Consider the following 25501-nt stretch of genomic DNA (forward strand, 5'->3'; position numbering starts at 1 on the left):
AGATCTCTTCGTAGTGATTTCCTACCTTCATCACAAGTAAATTCTCTACTTATTCTTGTGTCATCGGTGAAACTTCTCACTACAAACTTTTTAACATCACAGTCTATATCTGAGATCATAATAACAAACAGCAGTGCAGCTATTACCGTACCTTATGGCACGACAGATATCACCTGAGCTTCATCTGATTTCTCGTCATTTACAACCACTATCTGTTTTCTGTTTTGCAGGAATTCTCGTACCAATTCTCCTATCTTTCCCACAATATTATGCCTTCTCATATTTTCTATAATGTATTATGGTCTACCTTGTCAAAGGCTTTTGCAAAATCTAGATAGATCACATCTGTGACTTTTTCATTTATCATATATTTGTATATGTTTTCATAGTGTGCTATCAGTTAGGTTTGTGTACTTTTTCTGGGCACAAAAACGTGTTAACCTATATTAAACAAACAATTTTTAAACAAATTTTTCATCATTTTCTTTTTATTACCCTCTTATACACTTTCATAATACGTGATGTTAGACTAACAGGTCTATAATTGATTGCCTCTAGTCTTGATCCACTTTTGAAAATAGGGGTTATATAAGCTAATTTATGTTTAACATAAATCTCGCTCATATCTACACTTTGTCTTAGCAGTATTGCAAGTGGCTTCGCGATAATGTGTGCTTTTTTTTTAACAAAATCGCTGGAACTCCATGTGGTCCGGCTGCCGATCCATTTTTAATTTCCCTTATAGCCTTGACAATATCTGCTTCATTAATATCTATATCCATTAGATATTCAACATTTTCTTCTCTCATTTCTGTTTCATTATTCTCATTCTCAATTCTTGGCTTGAACTCACTCATATTTTTCTGCCAATATGTTACATATTTTTTTTTTTTCAGTCGTTAACCGTCCTTCAGATCTTAGAGGGCCTATTTCTAATCTCCCTTTATTCATCTTTTTTGCATATTAGTAAAGTACATTATATATATATATATATATATATATATGTATATATATATATATATATATATATATATATATATATATATATATATATATATATATATATATATATATATATATATATATATATATATATATATATATTGAAGTGTCCTTTCTACTAAGTCCCTTTTTTTCATTTTCTTTCGATTGTATAATCTTTTGTTCTGCATTTTCAATCTTACATTTTATTTTCATCATTTTCCTCACATTTTTTCTTTTGCAAGATTTTTCTTCCACTTTCTAATTTTCTGAAATAAGATCCTTCTGTGTCTTGGTATGCATGTCTTTTTTTTTTCGGTACATATTTTTCAACAATTTTCTCCACTATTTTGTACAGTATGTCCGTATTTACCTGTATATTATCACTTATGAATAAATTTTTCCATTCTTTGTTCAGTTCTTCATTCATTTCTGACCATTTTATATTCTTACTATAAAAATTATATTTTCCATATCCTTCCCAACGTTTTATGCTGTGATTAATTCTGCGATCAATTGCTTTGGAATGGACTATTAATTCTATTACATTGTGGTCTGAAATTCCCGTGATATACACTATCATTTCTTTAACATAATTCACCTCATTCACATATACTAGATCTAGGACATTTTCCTTTCTTGTTGGAATGTGGTTTATTTGTTGCATATTATGTTCTGATAGCATATCTTGAAGCTTTTAAAATTTGCCTCTTATCTTCTGCGCTACTATTACTCTCTTTCTTATTATGCATATATGTAACCACATTCTTCTCTCAGTTCTTTCCAATCCACGAAAGGAATGTCAAAATCTCCGGATAGGAGTATAATCCAATCTTTATGGTTTCTACATATATCATCTATTTTTTCTCTTATTATGTCAAACTCCTTAGTATTAGGGGGTCTGTAAACTACAATATTCACTAGTTTTTCAAATTCAAATTCTACCGCAATCAGTTCACATTCTGTGTTGCTGTATTTTTCACAGACTTTTCCTTGATTTATGTCTCTTCCATATATTGCGGTTCCCCCTTAATTCCTATTTGTTCTCTCTTATCAATATGTTTGGAAACTCTTTATCTGGTCATCACTGCCATTCTCTTGGGAATACCATGCTTCAATTATATTTAATATATCTATTTTTTTCAATTTTGGTTAGTTCTTCTAAGAACTCTATTTTCCTTTTAGAGTTACTCGTGACTAAACCCTGTGCATTCATCACTATTATGGTTTGTGTTTCAACCCCATTATTTAATATTGGTGATATGGATTTTCCTATGCTTCCTTCGTGTTCTGATATGATGTTCTTATCTTCATTTCCAGGAATTCTACCATTAAAAAATCCAACTTTTCTATTATATTTGCTCTTTCGCCTTCAAATTTATTTTTGTGTGTATACCTGCAATTATCCCCATATCTGCACCAACCCCTGACATTATAGATGCTTTCTTTGTAGTTGGGTTGTAAGGCATCATATCCTGGGGCCTTTTGTGCATAGTGCGGTATATACTCAGCTTGCTTTTTTGTTTCATTTTTGCTTTCATTTTTCTTTTCTGTTTGCTGAGTTTTCTTTCTTTTATTCATGGTTGCAGGATGCATATATCAACATTTTTTTTTGTTGAATTTGCATCCTTCTCCTTCATTTAGGTTTTTACATATTTTTGGATGGAGATCTCTGCATTTGTCTCCATATCCGTCTAAATATGCACAATTACCATTTATTTCATAATTATGGCATATCTTTGGATGCTTGCAGTAGCATCTTTCGCCAAATCTGCGATTCCCTTTTTTCAGCAATTTGCAGACAATATCTTTCTTTTCTTTTTTTTCTTGTTCTTGCTCTTCCGTAAAAGTATGTAGGTCTGGGTAGAGTCTCTTGTGTCTATTATTGGTTTCTGTCTGATAATTTATTTCTTCGTAAGTATATTGTTGGATGGCATCATAAGTTATATCATTGATTTCCTCTGCATCCTTACACATATCCTGTTCATTCTTCTTCTTCTTCTTCTTCTTCTTCTTCTTCTTCTTCTTCTTCTTCTTCTTCTTCTTCAACTATTTGCAGATTTAGTCTCTACTTAATCATATTTTCTATCCAGTCTAAGCATGTTGAGCAGAATACCTTTGTGTCTCTATTTTTATATTTTTTGCTGTATTTCAGCACATGTAGGGTCTGTTGGAACATGACAGGCATCGCATTTCCTAATCAGTTGTTGAGGATTATTAATGGAATACCATATCTTACATGTATTGCACCATTTTGGCATTCTTTTTCCCAATGCATCAATCAGCATATTCACCATATTGGACTTCTTATTGTTCTTGGATGGAATGTGTTGAGTGATGTAAACTTTCTTTATAAGTCGCTTTATCACTTTGATCTTCTTTGGAATTTCTTTTATTATTTTGCTGATGTTTTCCACAGATTTGCTCCAGTTTGTAGGATCATATTTTTTCAATATGTCTGCGAATATTTTTCCGTCACACTGGTTGGAGTTACTAGCGACCTCTGTTATCAGACGGTCGAGTTCTTAGTTCGCCAACTCATGGAATTTACTTTTGTTGATTGCAGCAATGTCCCTCTAAGCTTTGCCATCTTGAACAGATTTTCAGTAATTCACAAGGTAACTATCCTACGCCGACGTTTTATCCCACTTTTCGGCCCTCAAACTAATCACCAACTATTCACGAAAACTTGTAGCTATATTGCACTTGATAGCCTTTTGTTATCCGTGTTAAATCAGGATATTTATAGGATCGTACAAGTGTATTCACTCACCGGCATACAGAAACATATATATATATATATATATATATATATATATATATATATATATATATATATATATATATATATATATATATATATATATATATATATATATATATGTATATATATATATATATATATATATATATATATATATATATATATATATATATATATATATATATATATATATATATATATATATATATATCAGGTATAAACGTATTGGTCGTAAATTTTATTTTAGTCTTAGCCTTGAGATTTTCTTCAATTGTTAATTTATTTAAGGTTAAGTTTGGTTTTGTGTGTGACAAGGCTCTGTTGCTAAAAACATTTGGTGCTCTCCTCTCCGGCATAGGAGTGTGTAAAAAAAGTTTATTCCTAACTCCCTCTATTGTTTCTTTTTGGTGTTGGTAAGAGCTGCCATGAACTCTGGAGTGTTGACTGGCAGTTTCATCTCCTGTGTTTTTTACTATGGTTGTCATGGGAGACAAGAGTTTTCTTCCTCGCCAGGAGGAAAGGAAACAGGAAAAACGGGCCTGACTTGCATGCCTCCCACTCTTTTTACGCTGCCTTTGGGATCATCGGTATTAACATTTTTGCGGTGGGCTCAGTTCCTGTGCCACCCACGGCATTCTGAGCTATACTAGCCTACCCTAGGCTAGTGCTTGTGAGTGGTGTTGACTTCCTGCGGGCTCAGGTCGACGCAAAGGAGTTTTTCCCGGACGAGTGGACACAGGAAGGGCACCTCTGCATCCTTACAGACGTCCTTTTCGCCAGTGCAGAAGTTGTGGGGGCAATGTGGCCCGAGGAGGAACGTAGGGAGTCTGTGAACAGGTAATATCCTTTTGGTATTTATTTCAGGGTAGCACTACCGTTTGTATACCCTTGTTGCTACCTGTGCTCCAGAACTCCCTCTAATAGTGGTGACCTGATGAGTGATGTTGTACCTGGTGGCTTGCTGGGAGCCTGTGTCAGAGTTCCCTGGTGCTATGACCCTCAGCCTAGCACCCTTAGACGCCAACAAGTGTGGATGTAACCCTTTGTTCCCTCTATAGTCTGAGAGGAGCTATTAGGGTAGCTTCTTTATTTTTATAGTTTTCTCATATAAAAAACAATGTATTTGCCATAGTCCTAAGTTGTTAATGTCAAAATTAGGCTTTATAATATTAGGTAGGAATTTAAGTGTTCTCTTGCTGTATGTCGCCTCCTTCCTTCATAACCTTATTTAGTTATAGGCAAGTTTGTTTTTGGGCCCTTTATTTACTGTCAATGGGTTATTATATTACTGTCTTAGGCTACGTTTCCACTAGGCTGCAAAACGCTGCTTCTGTTTTTCGCAGCCTCTGCCCGTGCGGTTCCCACTAGGCTGCAAATTGCAGCTTCTATTTTCCGCAGCCTCTGCCTTTTGGTCAGAGTGCTCCTGACTACGCTTGAATGAGGTTGTGTTGCAGTGCTATCTATCAAAAATATGAAAACATTGACGAAGAAAGTGGTGATTGCCTATATATTGCGCAAGAAAAAAAAAGAAAAAAAAAAGAAAAGCAAAATATTAGGTTCATCCTCTTTTTCCAAACAGATCACGACAAGGAGCATTTAATAATTTAATTCGAGAACTTTAGGACGACGATGAGAAATACTTCAGTTATTCTAGGATGTCCAAGTCATCATACAATGAACTTTTACATCGTTTGGGCCCAGCACTGCAACGACAAAACACAAAGTTCAGAAATGCCTCGACACAAGATGAGCAACTGACCATAGCAATCAGGTAGGTTCTAAGTTTATAGTTATGAATTTTTTTATATTTTTGAAATTGCGATCATATTTAATTGTTTTAAAGTTTTTTAGGGTGTGTAACAGTATTGATTTTAAAATACATATTTTTATTTATATTTGTAATTATATATTCCGTATAGTAGAGTTAATTTTTCGGTAATACACTCACATAAAACAATACCACTAGAGCAAAGCAAGACACGGGGGGAATAAAAATCAATAGAGAGTTATAAAATATATTAAAAAAATACAAAGAAACTATATATATCCATTGTGGGAAAAAAAATATTTATTCTACTAGTACATTATATTGTATTCAGACTACAATATAGTAAATCAAAATAATGGAATTGAGAAACAAAGAAACCCAGTGTACCTTATGTATATAAATAACGCAGTGGGAAAAATTACTGTTATATCGTCATAATTTATAGATCGAGAAGGCTTGAAACTTCTGACAAAATCGAGTCAACAGGTGAAGCAACAGGTTCTGTTGTCTGGGGACATGTTTGATAAGCACTGTGATGCATAGGTGGCGCACTGCACATAGGATCAAGTATGACATTTTGCATAGGATTCTGCCAGTTGAAACTTTGATTGGTGAAGCTGCTCGAAGCCTGCTGACCTGAGAAGTAGACAGGATTTTGATACCTTTTCCTTTTCTTGATTGAGAGCAGGGCCTCAATAGCACTATGTTGCCATTCCAGTACTTCATATGCAGTTAAAGTTTGAAGTGAGGGTTCAATGCCCTTCATAAAAGCCATATGCGTGCTTTGCTCCTCAGGCGTGTCTAATTTCTTAAGAAGTTCCTGTTCAAATGTGGAAGTTTGGCGACGATTCTGTTTTTGTGCTGAAGGTTTTCCTTTAGGTAGTGAGCTCATTGATGACATGTCTGTTGATGAATCCCCCTGACCGTCTCCAGCATTTGCCAGTGATGATGTTGTCTCGGCAGTTGATCCAAGTTTTTTTTTTTTAAATCCAGATGTTTGGAATAAGCATAGGGTTTCTTACTACTGGCCCCTGAACCAGAAGCAGCATTTTTCTCAATTCTTAAAAATTTCAAGTATCTCTCTCTTACGATCTTCCATTTGACTTGAAGGGATCTACCTGCGAAAGAATAGCATGAATAAGTAGTGGTTTTCATATTTTTATATAAAATATATCATAAATCATAATGTTATAAAAAGTTTAAATACGGAAGCCCTTCTCTACGAATCATATATTTATTTTTTTCTTATTAATGTCCTTGTGTCACTTGCTAATAAGCAAAACATTTGTTTCAGATAACTGGCGACTGGGTGCTCAATGACAGATCTGCAGTACAGCTTCCAAGTTGGGAAAGCAACAATTTGTGTTTGCATAAAAGACGTGTGTTGGGCTATCTGGACAATACTGCAGAATGAAGAAATTCCAAACCCTACCGAAGAAGGGTGGAACAAAATTGTACAAAAATTTAATGAACATGCTAACTTTCCGAATTGCCTCGGTGCCATTGATGGCAAACATATCCGAGTTATTAAGCCCAAACCCAGTGGGTCACTGTACCATAATCACACACCGATGAATGTTGGCCTCAATACCGCTATTAACATAACAAAAGCTTGCTGCGTGTTACATAATTTTGTACGAAAACATGATGGATTCAATCGTGAGGATACCGCTATCCTTAAAACCTTCAAGGTATTGCTCCTTTGCCAACATATGGCGCACCCCGTGGAGGGAGGGCTGCTAACAACATAAGAGATAACTTTGCAGACTATTTCACTAGTTATCAGGGTTCTGTTTCCAGGCAGAATGATATGATATAACTTTGTAAACTGAGAAACATCGCACTCATGATAATAATGAATGGTTGAAGAATTTATATATATATATATATATATATATATATATATATATATATATATATATATATATATATATATATATATATATATATATATATATATATATATATATATATATATATATATATATATATATATATATATATATATATATATACATATAAAGGGTGTTCGAAATTCGATACAAATATAACGTTTCGATAAAACTATTTTAAAGAAAAATAATTACACGACAGAGTGTGAATTTCATATGTTTACATGTTGCCAAAATATGTCCACCGAATTTCAAAACACCGTGTATATATATATATATATATATATATATATATATATATATATATATATATATATATATATATATATATATATATATATATATATATATATATTGGGTATCCATATATATATATATATATATATTTCTGTATCTAGGATATATTGGTTTCCTATATCTGTACATTTATTTGAGCTATAGTTTAAAGTATTTACCAAGATATAGTACATGGTTTGTACTTATAAATCAAAATGTATATGCCTAGGTATGTCCTTAGTACTTTGTTTATAGCAGCCGATCAAACTTTATTTACCTAGGTAACGATGTTTGCATTAATGTGTTGAAATACCTGAGTATTTTAAATTAAATAAATGTTACTTAAATTTTTCTATCATTTCCTTGTTGTCCAAATCATTGAAGCCAATAATTAGTTCTTCACATATTTCTTTCCAAGCTTCCTTCTTGAGATTTTTATCTTTATAATTTTCGGAAGAAATATCCCAGATGCAATTTCTTTCTTCCACTAGTTGAATCAGGCGTTCTATATTTGTTTTGTACTTTACACGACATTCTCTGAAAATATAAACAAAACTTATAAAACATGTTATTCCCACAAGAAAATTTATGTAAGTTTATCTCCATAGATGTTATTTTACAAAACAAATGAAAACTTTATTTAATTATCACAATATCTTTAATAATCACTTAAAATGTTATTAACCACAAACAGCCGTTCGTCAGTCAACATGAACACGAAAATATTCAGTTATTATTTCATGGCGTACATGGATATTTCACTTACGAAAGAACAACTCGCAACACCTTCCTCCATCAATACCTGAAAGCGACTGACGCAGCCGCTGTGCTCAGGGTAGTGGAAACAGCTCCATATAAATGTATATACCACTAACACAGAAGCTGCATTCGCAGCTTCTGTTTATGTAGGAACACCGCTCGTGTAGAGGCTGCGTTTTGCAGCTTCTATGAAGCGGCGGCTAGTGAAAACAGCTCCATAGGATTACATGTATCACCTAAACTCAGGCAGAGGCTGCGAAAAACAGAAGCAGCGTTTTGCAGCCTAGTGGAAACGTAGCCTTAGGGATGTAGATTTAGAGGTTAGGTAATCTTTCCGGATTTTATATTAAGGACGGCTTTTTTTTTCCTGTAGTCCAAGGCTGACTGTTATTTATTTTATTTTATTTGTGTATTAAACATTGTAATTTTTTCTCTTGTGTTTTCGTCTCCTTTGACTTTTCTTTCATTGAACACCTGTATTACTGCCTTCTCTTTCCTGATGCTTTAAGAACTTGCACCACGGCCTCACAGGGGTCGTAATTTATATATATATATATATATATATATATATATATATATATATATATATATATATATATATATATATATATATATATATATATATATATATATATATATATATATATATATATATATATATATATATATATATATATATATATATATATATATATATATATATATATATATATATATATATATATATATATATATATATATATATATATATTTATATATATATATACATATATATATATATATATATATATATATATATATATATATATATATATATATATATATATATATGTGTGTGTGGTAATGTATGTTATTTAAAACAAAACTACCAAACATTCCGGTATATTCCTATTTAAATTTCTGGATCCCGAATGAGCCCCCGTGCATTCAAGCTTCCATGTCCACATTATTCTACTTATAAACATACACAGAAGGGTCATCAGCAACTTGTTAAATTGCATTATCTATCTTTATTTTGCTCCCAGTTTTAGAGACGATGTCTCTCAAAAATATCTATTTTGGGTCGCACACAAACATTTTCACTGTTCCGATTTCAGATTTTATCACTTTTGACAGACGAAAAAATATGACATTTGGAAGCCTCTTTATAAAGTAAAAATGCCAGTTTTACATACATATTATCAGATAATATCTGAATATTGGCCACACTGACCATTGACATGGCTACTTTAGGAGAAAATTCTTCAATATTAATTAATTTGTATATTATAATCTTCCGCACATCACGTTGGGCATTGACAACACAGGAGTACCGTAAGATGATCTGTCGATAAGGTAACCTCTGTGAATTTGTATTCGTTAGTCAGGTTAAAAGCTTTTTTTGTGGAAAACACAGTTAGAATTAAAAGAACGCAGACACTCAAGGGAAATCAGAAGTCTCTAGTGTTCCTATGACAAAACTGACATGGTGTTGCTCTTCTTACTACTACTATGAAATGTGTGGATCATTCTCCGACCTTAGCGAATCAAAGACAGTAATGGTTTGTCTTTGTTAGCAAAAGCATACAAAGGTTACAAATCGAGTTGCCATATTTCAATTCTTTATTATCCTTTGACGTCTCAACTATCCAATGCGAAAACAAAACACTCTCTCTCACACACACACACACACACACACACACACATATATCTAGGTGGGCATGCAAGCGACCACCAGCACGACCTAAAGCTTACAACTACCTTCTAAATTTGATTAGAAATTAGATGTTTTTATGTTCATGAACATTGCCCTAAGACATTAGGCCCATTCCATATTCGTAGTTTGAGATGCACTGAGTCAGAATTAAGTAAAATTTCAACCTATTCTATTAGAAATACTGAAAAACATTCAAAAGACGACTGGTGAAATCTAACCAAAGCCCTTTGCGCCAATGGGCGTAGAATGATGATAATGATGATAATAATGATGATGATGACGATGATGATAATCTAAAGCACATGACATGCTGATAGAATCTGATGTCAAATAAAAGATCAAGGGGTAAAAGGAGACATGCTATGGGCTCTTGTAAAGACAGTTCGTGGCAAAAGAAAATAGTTGTTCAAGAAAGTTTTTCATTTAATGTTCTATTAAAGTTTATACCAAAGAAGAAAGTAAACCAATATACATTCTTCAGAGTACGCTGAAGTTGATATTATTTATTGTTATGCACACATTTTCATAAAAAGTACCTGATATAAAAATACATTGATATTTTCCAGAAATCCTTTGGAATTCCTTTTTGCGTCTATATGAGAGATATGCAAATGAGCGGTGTTTGGGAAATATATGTAAAGGAATACAGAATAAAGAAGGAAGATTTTTGCAACACAAAGGTGTTTTCGTTCCTTTGGCAGAATCTGATTTTACTTCGTTTGGACCAAATCTTTTCCATGTTTGAATTTCCTGAATTCTGTTTTGATTTGTTTTTTCTATTATTTCGTTCCGATTTTTTTTCTATTATTATTATTATTGTTGTTATTATTATTATCATTATCATTATTTTAATTATTATTATTATTATTATTATTATTATTAGCCAAGCTACAACCCTGCTTGGAAAAGCAAGACGCTATAAGCCCAAGGGCTCCAACAGGGAAAAATAGCCCAGTGAGGAACGGAAATAAGAAAATAAATAAACGATATAAAAAGTAATGAAAAAATGAAATAAAATATTCTAAAAACATTAACATTAAAACCGATATTTGATATACAAATCATAAAAGGACTTATGTAAGCTTGTTCAACGCAAAAACATTTGCAGCAAGTTTGAACTTTTGAAGTTTTACTGATTTAACTACCCAAAATTAGAATTAACTGCATACCTAGTACTACGAACATGATGGAACTGTCCAGGAAGATCTGAATGTAAAGGGTGGTCAGCATTAGAAAAAATTCTTATACAACATGCATAATGAATTAATTGAACGACGGTGCTAGAGATTAACATCTAGATTACGAATATGAAATTTAATAGACCGTAAGTTCATCTCTTTTTTGCTAAAAGACGTTCAAAAAGTTTAGATAATATGGTTGTTATGGAAATTGGGCGGTAATCAGTTGGACTTGATCTACCACAAACACATTTACATAGAGTAACATTACCAATTCTCCAACAAGTGCTAAAATCTCCTCTTCCTGCTAACTTGTGCAAAATAACAGATAACTTTGGAGTTAAGAAATCTGCTGTCTTTATAAAAAAACAAAGGAAAAATACCATTTAGGTCTACACCTCCATAAGTATCAAGGTTCATTAACAGAACTCTAATTTCATAAGATGGAAAAGCTAAACTAGTTAGTTTAGCCCCATGAAAACAGGAATGAGGAAGTTTAAGTTTATAGAAAACAAAGGACAAATACTATTTGGATCTACACCTCCATAAGCATCATGGTCCATCAACAGAGCTTTAATTTCACGAGATCAAAAAGCTAAACCAGTTTGTTTAGGCTCAGGAGGAAAACAGGAATGAGGAAGTTCGAGTTTCTCATTACTCTGAAAGGGTTGCCTTTTCTTTTAGACAGTGAGTGACAGAGAAAATGGTTGCCTTTTCTTTTAGACATTGAGAGGCAGAGCCATCTGGTTAAGTAAAGGAGGAACTGTTACATCAATACCAAAGAGTGCAAAATTAAGGGTAATCCACCACTTATGTTCCTGGGTTGTACCAGAAAGGGTTTCTTTTATGGTTAAATTGTATTCTTTTGCAGTTGAATCATAAACTCTCTGAGCAAAAGCTCTAAGCTGAGTATAGTTATTCCAGGTCAACTGTTACCTGTTACCCTTCCAAAGATGATAGGCCTCCTGCTTCTCCAAATAAGCACGTCTACAATCATCATTAAACCATCCTTTGTCCTTCACTCAGTACCTTAGTACACGAGAAGGGATACGCCTATCAATTATATTGACTAGATTCTCATTCAAAGGGACTACTTTAGCAACACTACTATATAATTGTGGCCAATTCAAGCACAAAAGATCAAGCAAAATCCCATTCCAGTCTCCTTGAGATTTCAAATAAATCTTACATGAGTAAGATACATTAGGGACAGACTGTTCTGTCGTCACTACTAATGAAATCAAGGCATGATCAGATGTCCCGACTGGAGAACCAACCTTACTTATTATAACACAAGGGGAGTCAGTGTATATAAGGTCCAAACAGTTACTAGACCTGTGAGTAGCTTCACTTATGATTTGCTCACAGCCTGACTCAGAGGCAAAGTCTAAAGCTCTAAGCCGTGGCAACCAGTAGGAGAAGCAGAATTTAACCCCTCCCTATGGTGAGCATTGAAATCACCAATAAAGACAAAAGAGGCCTTTCTATCATTTTTTTGTATCATGGCCATAATGGTAAGAAGAAAATCGAAAATAGAATCATCCATGTCAGGATTCTGGTATATCGAACGCAAATTGAAGTTGTTATGTCGGCCACAATTTTTTTTTTTAACTGGATCTCATGACATCCACAGGACTTTTGAGAAGCAGGGTACTCAGTCCTAATATACACCGCCATTCCACTGGCCCTAGGGATGGCATCACGTTTCATCATTATTGGCCACTTTAAACCAATTATAAGCAGCTCAGATGAGTGCCTCATATTATATATATATATATATATATATATATATATATATATATATATATATATATATATATATATATATATATATATATATATATATATATATATATATATATATATATATAAATGTGTGCGTATTTCCATATAAAAGAAAAACTTTTGAAATTAGGCCGCTGGGCTTACACCGCTTTATATTGACCCCAGCCAATGTTCTACCAATTCACAGCTGGGATGACTTGTAGGCCGTAGGCCATTAGTGATCCCAAACCTTATAACTTTTCGATTTCCTAATGATATAATCATTTTAGACATTCTTCTCTAGGTGTTGTAATCTAGGAAATGATGTAGCAGGGAACATTATCCTTGATTGTCTATAAACTAACAACTATTAAAACCGAAACCCAATTATGTTTGTTCAAAACAGTAAACTTATAGAGATCTACATTCAAGTGAAAAATAAAAAAAAATATATTTTATCGTAACTATTTATATTTAGATGGTTGGCACCCCATGAATCTACAACCTCTAAGTTGAAAGACTTTTAAAACTTAAAAAGTCATCATACAAAAAGAGTTCTTCTTGTTAAATCAACATCTCGGATTGTTCTTAATAAACATCCAATCGATAATTGCCTAATATTTTTAGAGGATCCTTTAACAAAAAAATGGCTCCCTATGGAAACATTTCCCCTTCTCTACCGGCAGGAAGGTATGCCCATCTCATTCCCCTGCTTAAAATATAGTCACTAGATATTTACGACTCTTCCTACCAGCTCCCGATTACAAATAAAAAGGAGAATTCTTCTAGTTATTTGGGTCACTTTAATTTCCTGCACATCGCTTTTTTTTCTTATTTTTTTAATAATCTTCATATTATCTTTCTTCACCACATGGATCCCTGTCTAGCTGTTACTGTTCTTGAAATATTTCATTCTAATTGTTCATAACTTTTCTTGTAGTTTATTTATTTTCATATCTCCTTTCCTCACTTGGCTATTTTATCCCTGTTTGAGACCTTGGGCTCATAGCATCCGGCTTTCCAACTAGGGTTGCATTTTAGCTAATAATGATAATAATAATAATAATAATAATAATAATAATAATAATAATAATAATAATAATAATAATAATAATAATAATAATAATAAAAATAAAAATTTTTATTGTTTTTTTTTTATTCGAGCGTGTTGTTATATTATGGAATTTTTCACATCACCATTCAAAGTTATTTATTTGTTATTTTTCTGATGTCACGTTGGTCATGCGATAAATTATCTAAATGACACAAAAAATTAAGCTTCATGAGTAAGATCTTTTCTTATTGATGTTTTGGTAGGTTATAGGTCAGTAACTATAAGAATCTCATTATTCGTATTATTTCTGGATATATGATAATTAATGTTTTTTTCATGAAATTTTCAAATAGTCACTCTTTTTAATTATTTGCCAATTGTATAAATGAGGGAGGAGTTTCTGAATGCAGGTGGATATTTCAACAGGCATAAAGTTATTCACATACATGTACCCTATATATATATATATATATATATATATATATATATATATATATATATATATATATATATATATATATTTATATATATATATATATATATATATATATATATATATATATATATATATATATATATATATATATATATATATATATATATATGTATGTATTTATATATGTGTATACACATAAACACACACACACACACACACATATATATATATATATATATATATATATATATATATATATATATATATATATATATATATATATATATATATATATATATATATATTTATATATATATATATATATATATATATATATATATATATATATATATATATATATATATATATATATATATATATATATTTATATATATATATATATATATATATATATATATATATATATATATATATATATATATATATATATATATATATATATATATATATATATATATATATATATATATATGATCAAAGTGTATATATATATACATATATATATATATATATATATATTGTATATATATATATATATATATATATATATATATATATATATATATATATATATATATATATATGTATGTATGTATTCATACATGTGTATACACATACACACACACACACACAAACACACACACACACACACACACACATATATATATATATATATATATATATATATATATATATATATATATATATGATCAAAGTATATATATACATACATATATATATATATATATATATATATATATATATATATATATATATATATATATATATATATATATATATATATATATATATATATATATATATATATATATATATATATATAGGCCTATCTTTGAATTGTGTAAATGTAAGCTCTTGCCAATTTTGCTTTTCGATTGAGATCGTAATTAATATAACAAGAGCTGTTGCCAGCCGGATGGCGTCATGGACGCGGTCGTTCTTTCTATACATTTAGTTAGCCAGAACGACCCTTCTCAGCATTATCTGCTTTAATAACTTTAGCTATATAGAATTTTGGCTAGGGATTCTTATATTATGTCATTGTTGTCGTGGATTTGGCTATTTATATCGAGCCTCACGAGTGCTAGGGTTCCTAGCCTAGGCACCTACACACTTCATGCATTATATAACCTTCCTGGTAAAGTTTTATTGAAGCTCAGGCAATATTTCACACATTTATGATATTACTGCCTTATGTTTTCCTCTTCCAAGATAGTATACAGAGACTTTCGGTGAACGATTCTCAATGCTCCTAGGCTACTAGCCTAGGGGCTTTAGTATACTTTCTTATGTCTCCATTGCTCTTGTATTGTCTTTTAAGGTGAGACTGACACCTCCTATACCTTTTAAGTCGATACTAGTCTCCTAGGAGATTTAAGAGCAATCCCCCTTCCCTCTGATTAGCCTAGGCTATTCTCAGTTTACTTTGCTGCGAACCAAGTTCTGGCAAAGTTTTACTGAGACGTTTCATTTTCTTTCTCCTAACCACTGAGTCGGTTTTGAGTTTAGAACGGGACATCAGAGTAATAAGTCTGTGTTAGGCATCTTACTGTCTTGGTGAAATGATTTCCCGTGTCAGGTTAAGCTGCTTTTACAGGAGGCTAGACCTCCCTAGTCCATACGTGGAGGGTTTTGTATGACAATCCCTCCTTCCTTGGCCTAGCAGACAGTCCTGTGCTGGTAGATCTTAGACCGAAGAAATGACTTCTTCACTGCATAAGGTCTCTGGTACGAGATTCTGTTCTCTTGTGAGATTGTGTCCTGTGTGCCGCTCTCTCACTTGACTAACCCAACTTGGGGAAATGATTTCTCCTAACTGAGGTTACTCCATGAGACCAGAATTCCTTAAGTTGGGTGGTGCCTTTGGGCATTACCTTACTTGATGGACATCTACCCCCTCCCCTCTGTCTCTTTCATGTTGGATGAGCCAATACCCTTCTGGCCGTCGTTCTACATTTGACCCTAAGGGTTATTTGTAGAACTGGCCTGAGGTTCCCTGTCTGCTGCCGGCCGAGCCGGCTGCCGGCAGGTACCCTCGTATTCTTTAGAGTGTTCTTCAGTCCTCCCTTGGACTGCCTTCCATAGCGCACATGGATGGGATATGGTTGGGTGTGATGTGAATGTGTTGAGAGGATGTTTCTATTAACCATGATAATTACCTGGAACATAGATGAAGAATTGTTAGTAATTATTTCTCAGCTGATCCCCTCTTTGGTCATCAATTTTTCTTGGTGGGATTTAATGATACATTGGTATTCCTAAAATACACTTTTAATCAATCTTGTGACTACATTGCTCTATGACAGCTGACTTCTAAGTGAGTGTGGAGCGTCATACACAATCTGACAAAACCAAAACATTGCCAAACAAAAGAGCATCGCTCTCAAAAGACTTAAATCCTCCTCTAGTACAAAACTATAAAGAATTACATCCTATCTTTGAGGTAATCAACAAATGTTTGAATCCTAATACCAGAATATATAATTACACTTATGTACAAAGCATAACATGTTTTATTCATGCAATATGATGAAATGTTGCGCAATACCTGCAACACTTGAAATAATATAGTACATTATTACAATAATACATAACAGTCTCCTCTCCCCTAACTTGACATTGTAAAAATCTTTATAAATCTAATCTCTCAGGGGGCTTTCCTCTCTTAATCCTATTAGGAAGCTTTTTAACCTCATCTTGTACTGGTACATGGATTGGTTCTGAATCTACATTGGATTTTGGACCATCTTGGTTAATATTTGACTCATTTGATCTAACTACTTCTTTAAGTTTCTCATCTCTAACATTCACATGCTCTACTGTCTTTTTGTTTAACGGCTGTAATTGATCAACATGACGTTTTACAACATTATCACCAACACGAACATCATAATGTAAATTTCCTATCTCTCTTACAATCTCTCCTGGTACCTACTTCTCTGGAGTGTTGTACTATCTTACCATGACATCGGACAAAGGTAAAAAATGTCTTACATTAGGAAGCTTTACTACTTGTTTATACCCTTTATCTTCTAAATCACTTTGCAAACTTGGATACAACAAATCTAACTTACACCTTATCCTCCTCCCCATAGCCAAATTTGAGGGAGTCACGCCTGTTGTGCTGTGCGGTGTTGTTCTATAAGACAATAAAAACTTTGATACATGCCAAAATATATTACCTGAATTTGCTTTTCTACACTTCATATTGTGTTTAAACGTTTGGACAAATCTTTCAGCCTCTCCATTAGTAGATGGATGATATGTTGCTGAAAATGTATGCTTTATACCATTGACATTACAAAATTCTTTAAACTCTTGTGAGGTAAATTGTGGACTATTATCTGTAACAGTTCTTTCTGGAATACCGTGTTTAGAAAATATTTGCATTAACTCTTTTATTGTGGCGTAAGACGTTGTTGTCTTCATTGGGATAATTTCTGGCCACTTACTGTAAGCATCTATTACTATCAAAAACAAGTAATTTAAAAAAAGGACCTGCAAAATCTATATGCACTCTTTGCCATGGATACCTAGGTAACTCCCACGGGTGCATTCTAGCAAATTGAGGATTGTTCTGTTGTATAACACAATTCATACAATTCTTTATATAAGATTCCACATCTTTATCTACACCTGGCCACCATACAAAAGTTCTCGCAATTGACTTTGATCTTACAATACCTTGGTGATCAGCATGTATTTCAGACAAAACCTTATTTCTCAGGGAATTAGGAATAACTACCCTTGAACCTCTCATCACTATTCCTTGTGTTACACTCAATTCATACCATATATCCCTATACAGTTTACAATTTTCCTCTTTTCCACATAAGGCCCTACCTGTCATTAAACTCTCCAAAACCTTACTAAGTACTGGATCTCTCTTGGTATTGTGTGCTACATCTTTTGCAGTTATTGGGTACATCATATACAGAAATTAACAGAACAATGTCATCATACTCCTCTCGAGCTTTGTCTATGGTTAATCTGGATAAAGCATCTGCATTACCCATGTTTTATGTTGGATGGTATTCTATATCTTAGTGGTAAACTGCTAACGTAATTGCCCAACGTTGTAGTCTTGCAGCTACCAACGTTGGTAAACTTGCTTTTGGACCCAATATTGTTAATAAAGGTTTATGATCTGTAACAAGTGTGAACTTTTTCCTACCCTAAAGATACATATGGAATTTTTTAACTCCATAAACTAATGTTAAACCTTCCTTTTCTATTTGAGAGTAATTCCTTTCTGCCTTTTTCAATACTCTAAAAGTGAATGCAATTGGTCTTTCTGTTCCATCTGGCATTACATGATATAATACTGCACCTAAACCTATGTTTGATGCATCACATACTAATTTAACTGGTAAATCCATTTGATAATGTACTAAGAATGTAGGTGATGTTATTTCCTGTTTGATTCTTTCAAAAGATTCCTGACACTCTTTTGTCCACTTCCATTCTACACCCTTATTCAACAGATTATACAATGGATGTGCAATTGTAGACAAATTCTGAATGAAATTCCCATAAAATGTTACTAAACCTAGAAATGATTGTAATTCCTTAAAATTTTCTGGCACTTTTGTTGATTGTACAGCTTTAATCTTCTCTTTAGTTTTGTGAATACCCTTGTCATTTATTACAAATCCTAATTATTCCACTGAATCAACTTCAAAAATACATTTGCTCTTATTTACTCTAATATTATGTTCCTTCAACTTCTTCAGAACTGTTCACAATCTTTCTCTATGTTCTCTTGTGTCTTTACCAGCAATTAGAATATCATCTATGAAAATGATTACTCCTTGCATTCCTGAAAAAATCTTATCCATAGTTTGTTGCCATATAGCTGGACTACTTTCAACTCAATAAGGTAATCTCTTTGGTCTAAACAAACCTAAGGATGTATTTACTGTACATAATTCTTGTGAAGTTTCATTCATGGGAAGCTGTTAAAATGCTTGTCCTAAATCTAATTTAGAAAAAACACTGCATTCTGACATAGTTGCAAACATGTCTTTCGGATTTGGTAAGGGATGTTGAGCTACTTGCAGTTGTGGATTTAACGTTACTTTGTAATCTCCACATAACCTTACCTGTCCACTTTCCTTCACAATAGGAACTAATTGTGTAGCCCAATCTGAATATGTAACCTTTTCCTAGGAACCTTCATTTTCTAATCTCCTGATTTCTGTTTCAACTGCACTTTTCATTGCATACGGTACTGGTCTCGAAGCACAAAATTTAGGAGAACTGTCAGGTTTCAAAACTAAAATTGCCTTTGCGTTCTTTACTGTACCTATTTTATCTTCAAATACGTCCTGAAACTCTGATATGATATTATCCATAGATATTTCATTTTTGTGTTCATCTTGTCTACCTGTAACCTTCAAAATACTAGGCCAATCTAACTTCAAATACTGTAGCCAATCTAAACCTAGCAAAGTTTGTCCATTACCTCTTACTACTGTTAATGGCATTCTCTCTAATTTCTGTTCTTTGTGCTGTACCTCTACGTTCGAAGCACCTATTACCTGAATATCAAAACCATTATAATCTTTCAAAACTTTATTTGTACCTTCTTATAACAAATTAGGAATGCTTCTAGCCGGTTTCTCAGACATAATTGATACATCGGCTGCTGTGTCAACTTGCATCAAAATTGGTTTACCATTTATGATTACTTCTACCATGATATGTTTCTTTGCACCTTTGTTGACGGAATTAATGCGAAACGCAAAATCAGTTTCTGACCTAACCTGATTATCATGAACATTTTCCACATTATTCTCTTGACTAATAGTATCAACTGTAGCATTTACTTTCGTTGCGTACTGTTTAGGGAATCTACAAGCAGTTGCAAAATTACCCATTTTTCTGCAATTCTGGCATGTTTGTCAAGTAGCAAGGCATTTCTTTGCTTTGTATGCAAGATGATCAGTTTTACCACACCTATAACAATTGGGTTTTCCTGTTGTTTCTGTGTATAAGTCTGATTCTGATATTTATGAACATTAGTGTTAGGCACTTTTCTATGACTAGGCTTTAACATATTTCTTCTCTGATTCTCATTGGTTTTCCACTTAGAACCTACTGTATTAATTGTTAGAATTTTCCATTCTATTGCTTGTATAACTACCTATTATGTTACTTTGCATATTTGATGTTTCTAAAGCTTTGCCTGTTATCAATACCTTTTCTAATGTTAAAGCTTTATCTTGCAATAATTTCTTTCTTAGCTCTTGTGATGTGCAATGTGCAATAACTTGATCTATGATAACATTTTCTAACTCTAGAAATTCACATGAAACAGCTAAATTCTTTAATCTAGTCACAAATGCATCTAAACTTTCATTTTCTTTCTGATAAGCCTGCGCTGAAAACTGGTATCTTTCAAAAAATTTATTGACCTGAGGAGCAAAATGTATGGTAAGAGCCTTAATTGCCGCTTCACTTGTATCATCTGTAGGCTGCAAAGTATTAAACACTTCCCGAACTTCCCTACCTACTGTATGAAGTAATAATGCCTTCTTTTTGGGCATCCTTCATGTTCCCTAATGCTTCTAAATAAATCTTAAATTCCTCACACCACTGTTGCCATCGTGTTGCAACAGAATTGGGCTCAGCTGTGATGCTGAAACGTTCAGGATGTTCAATGTCAAAAGGCATTTTGAGTCTTACCTTACTACCTACAATAGGTCAAGCTACTGTTCTAAAGTCACAAGTTTACTTCCTACCTGTTTTGTAGCCTACCCAACTTTACAATTTACTTTTTGTGGTTGTGTTTGTTTGATGAAATTCCTAATCTGCTGCTTGTACAATCTTCATTGGGCGATTTTTCTCTTGTCCATCGATGTGCAAAAGGCCCTTCTCTTGTGCTGGCCATCCAACATTAGGCCCAATGTTTCTTCTGCGTGTGTTCGTCCTTCTGGGCGTCGCCAATTGATGTGAATGTGTTAAGAGGATGTTTCTATTAACCATGATAATTACCTGGAACATAGATGAAGAATTGTTAGTAATTAATTCTCAGCTGATCCCATCTTTGGTCGTCAATTGCTGTGAATGTGTTGAGGATGTTTCTATTAACCATAATAATTACCTGGAACATAGATGAAGAATTGTTACTAATTATTTCTCAGCTGATCCCCTCTTTGGTCATCAATTTGTCTTGGTGGGATTTAATGATACGTTGGTATTCTTAAATACATTTTTAATCAATATTGTGACTACATTGCTCTATGACAGCTGACTCCTTAGTGAGTGTGGGGTGTCATACACAATCTGACAAAACCAAAACATTGGCAAACAAAAGAGCATCGCTCTCAAAAGACTTAAATCCTACTCCAGTACAAAACTATAAAGAATTACATCCTATCTTTGAAGTAATCAACAAATGTTTGAATCCTCATATCAAAATAAATAATTACACTTACATACAAAGCATAACATGTTTTATTCATGCAATATGATGAAATGTTGCGCAATACCTGCAACACTTGAAATAATGTAGTACATTATTACAATAATACATAACAGGGTGGAAGCCCAAATATAATTCCCCCTTCCACCTGAACCCTCATTCTGGATGTAGGCCAGCAAGGCTGAACTCTTGTCTTCCTCCATCCTCTCTTTTTCTCTGCCTTTCGTTTTACTGGGCCATGTCAATTGTCTGCCGGCCGGCAATTGCTCTTCCACCGCTTACTGTGGGCGTCGCTGATCGACAACCCAACGACAATAGACATACTGGGACCGGCTGCCGGCTACTGAGTTGCCGGCCGACAACCGGCCACCCATAACTTGGACATTTGCTGCCCGGTCCTACTTGATGGAAGGATCCTTGGCTGCCGGCTGGCAGAGCAGTAACTGCCTTCAATAGCCTAGAATAGACCGGCATATGCCGGCTTGCCTGGCAGATACCCGCAGGTCCGGCTTGTGCCGACAGGCCCGGCAGGACTGACGGCATGCTGCCAACAGTCAGTGCTATAGCCCAAAAGTTTTTTCCAACCTGCAAGGGGCTTCATGGGCAGCCTATTGTGAGACCATCACATATAAGAGAGCGATTCTCTCTACCATTAACCCTGGATAGGTACGGTCCTCGGACACCCCTTTAAGGGTATACTCGGACGCGAACGACCCCGACGCCAAAAAAAATTCTTGAAAAATCAGTTTTTGCAGTAACCTCCTTTTTTCTTTTGCCAAAAAAAACTTCAATGAATGCTTAAAAGAACTGTAAAGATAAATACTACTCATCTGCAGAAAAACTATTTATTATAAATATTTTAAAAAATTAAGTAGAAAAAAAAAAAGACCTGACATAAAAATTCATAAAAAAAAAGTTTATACATATATACACAAATCCTTTTAGGAATTGATTCTTGAATGTTTAGGACACATCTTGATGTATTTTGGATGAAGTCAGACCCATGGAGGTGAAGATCTGAAATGAGAAAAAAAGGGTAACTTTTTTTGGCCAAAAAAAATTGTCCAAATTTCATGAATTTTTTTGGGTACCCAAATGAAATAGGAAGTGGCTAATTTTTTTAGGGAATAAACATATGTTATCCTAAAATAGAAATATGTAAAAAAATCTTCATTATTTTGTAAATTACATTTATATCAGGGGCCATATCTAAAGGTAATTTTTTGAGTACTTGGAAATTTCGTAAAAAAATACATATATTTAATATATAATATGATATTTATGCAGGTAAAAATATACCAAAATATCACAAATTCTATAGGGAACAAGAATATATATAGATAGGGCAGCTTACGCTTCGGATATGTCCACAAAATGGCCGCCAACCACACTGACTCAGACTCCCTAATCTGCCACTTGAAATGTAGGAAGGGTATGTCAATTTCAAGGTATTATTTACTAATCTAATTATTATTGGATATGCATAAAAATTGTATGGTGGGTTGCTGGATAATTGTCGATTATTTTACGACTATAAAATTAAAATTCTGACCCAAAAAATTTTTTTTGAAGGGAAATAAAATCGAAAAAATAAATGTAAAACAATATTTTAGCTAAAAAAATTTGATGATATTCAATCAAAAAAAAAGTAAACAAAATTTTCCGACAAATAAAAATCTAGAGGAATCATTACTCTGTGATAGTTCCTTAGTACGTAGTAATTTTGAAAGAATTGGGAAAAAACGAAAAAATGGCAATCACCGGAAAATCGAACACATACCTATATATACGCCATATCTGGCTAAAAAAAAGATAGGCATGGGTAGCCAGATCATCTAGAAACACTTTCCAACACTATAAAAATATAAGTTTTGCGACACTACTTGCCAATTCCTTACGGTAACATGACTAAGCAAAAAAATGCAAAACAAATAAAAAGGGGCACTCGTGGAAAAATGGCCATTCTAATATACGGCATTTCAGAAAAAAAAAATTTCAGCCACGTGCTAGGCAAACCATCAAGGCATATTTTCCGACAAATAAACATATAAATGAAATATTACTCTGTGATAGTTCCTTAGTACGTAGTAATTTTGAAAGAAATGGGAAAAAACGAAAAAATGGCAATCACAGGAAAATCGAACACATACTTATATATACGCCATATCTGGCTAAAAAAAAAATAGGCATGGGTAGCCAGATCATCTAGAAACACTTTCCAACACTATAAAAATATAAGTTTTGCGACACTACTTTCCAATTCCTTACGGTAACATGACTAAGCCAAAAAAATGCAAAACAAATAAAAAGGGGCACTCGCGGAAAAATGCCCAACATTCTAATATACGGCATCTCAGATAAAAAAAAAGACATGCACGTGTTAGCCCAACCATCAAGGCACACTTTCTAACACATAAACATGAAAAAAAAAATCAATAATATACGGCAATTCCTTACTACGTAGTAAATTTTTACAAATATTGAAAAAAAAACAGAAATTGGCAACCGCAGTTAAATACCCAATATACCAATAACTACGTCGTATCTGAGAAAAACAAAATCACGAATGGGTAGCCAGATCATCTAGACACACTTTCCAACATTGAAAAAGCAAAAGTTTTACGACACTATTTCGCAATATCTTACGGAAAAATGACTTGGCAAAAAAATTAAAAAAAATTAAAAAGGGACACTCGCGGTAAAATGCCCGACATTCTAATATACGACATCTCAGATAAAAAAAAAGACATGCACGTGTTAGCCCAACCATCAAGGCACACTTTCTAACACATAAACATGAAAAAAAATTGAATAATATACGGCAATTCCTTACTACGTAGTAATTTTTACAAATATTGAAAAAAAAACAGAAATTGGTAACCGCAGTTAAATACCCAATATACCAATAACTACGTCGTATCTGACAAAAACAAAGTCATGCATGGGTAGCCAGATCATCTAGACACACTTTCCAACACTAAACAAGCAAAAGTTTTACGACACTATTTGGCAATATCTTACGGAAAAATGACTTGGCAAAAAAATGAAAAAAAATGAAAAAGGGGCACTCGCGGTAAAATGGTCCTCGTGGTGATGAACGACATTTTAACTAAAAAAAAAAACATGCACATGGTAGCCAAACAATCCACCAAGACTTTCCACAACTGATAACCTATACAAGTTGCACCATTCTACGACAATTTCATAATACGTAATAACTTTGATAATTATGCAAACTACCTCAGAAGGGTAAACTCGGACGCGAACGACCCCGACGCGTCTCAGAAATCGGGGAAGGAGTACAGCTACAGCAATGCACACCTGGACACTACTAGAGCGTGTAGGGGAGACACCTCCTGCAGGTCGATCACCCACAAATTCAGTCACAGGGGTGAGTCACGTGAGAAAAACCTGTTTTTTTTTTACGCTCGGGGTCGCAAACGACCCACCGTACCTATCCAGGGT

Source organism: Palaemon carinicauda, chromosome 10 (genome assembly GCF_036898095.1).
Source record: "Palaemon carinicauda isolate YSFRI2023 chromosome 10, ASM3689809v2, whole genome shotgun sequence".
Classification (NCBI taxonomy): domain Eukaryota; kingdom Metazoa; phylum Arthropoda; class Malacostraca; order Decapoda; family Palaemonidae; genus Palaemon; species Palaemon carinicauda.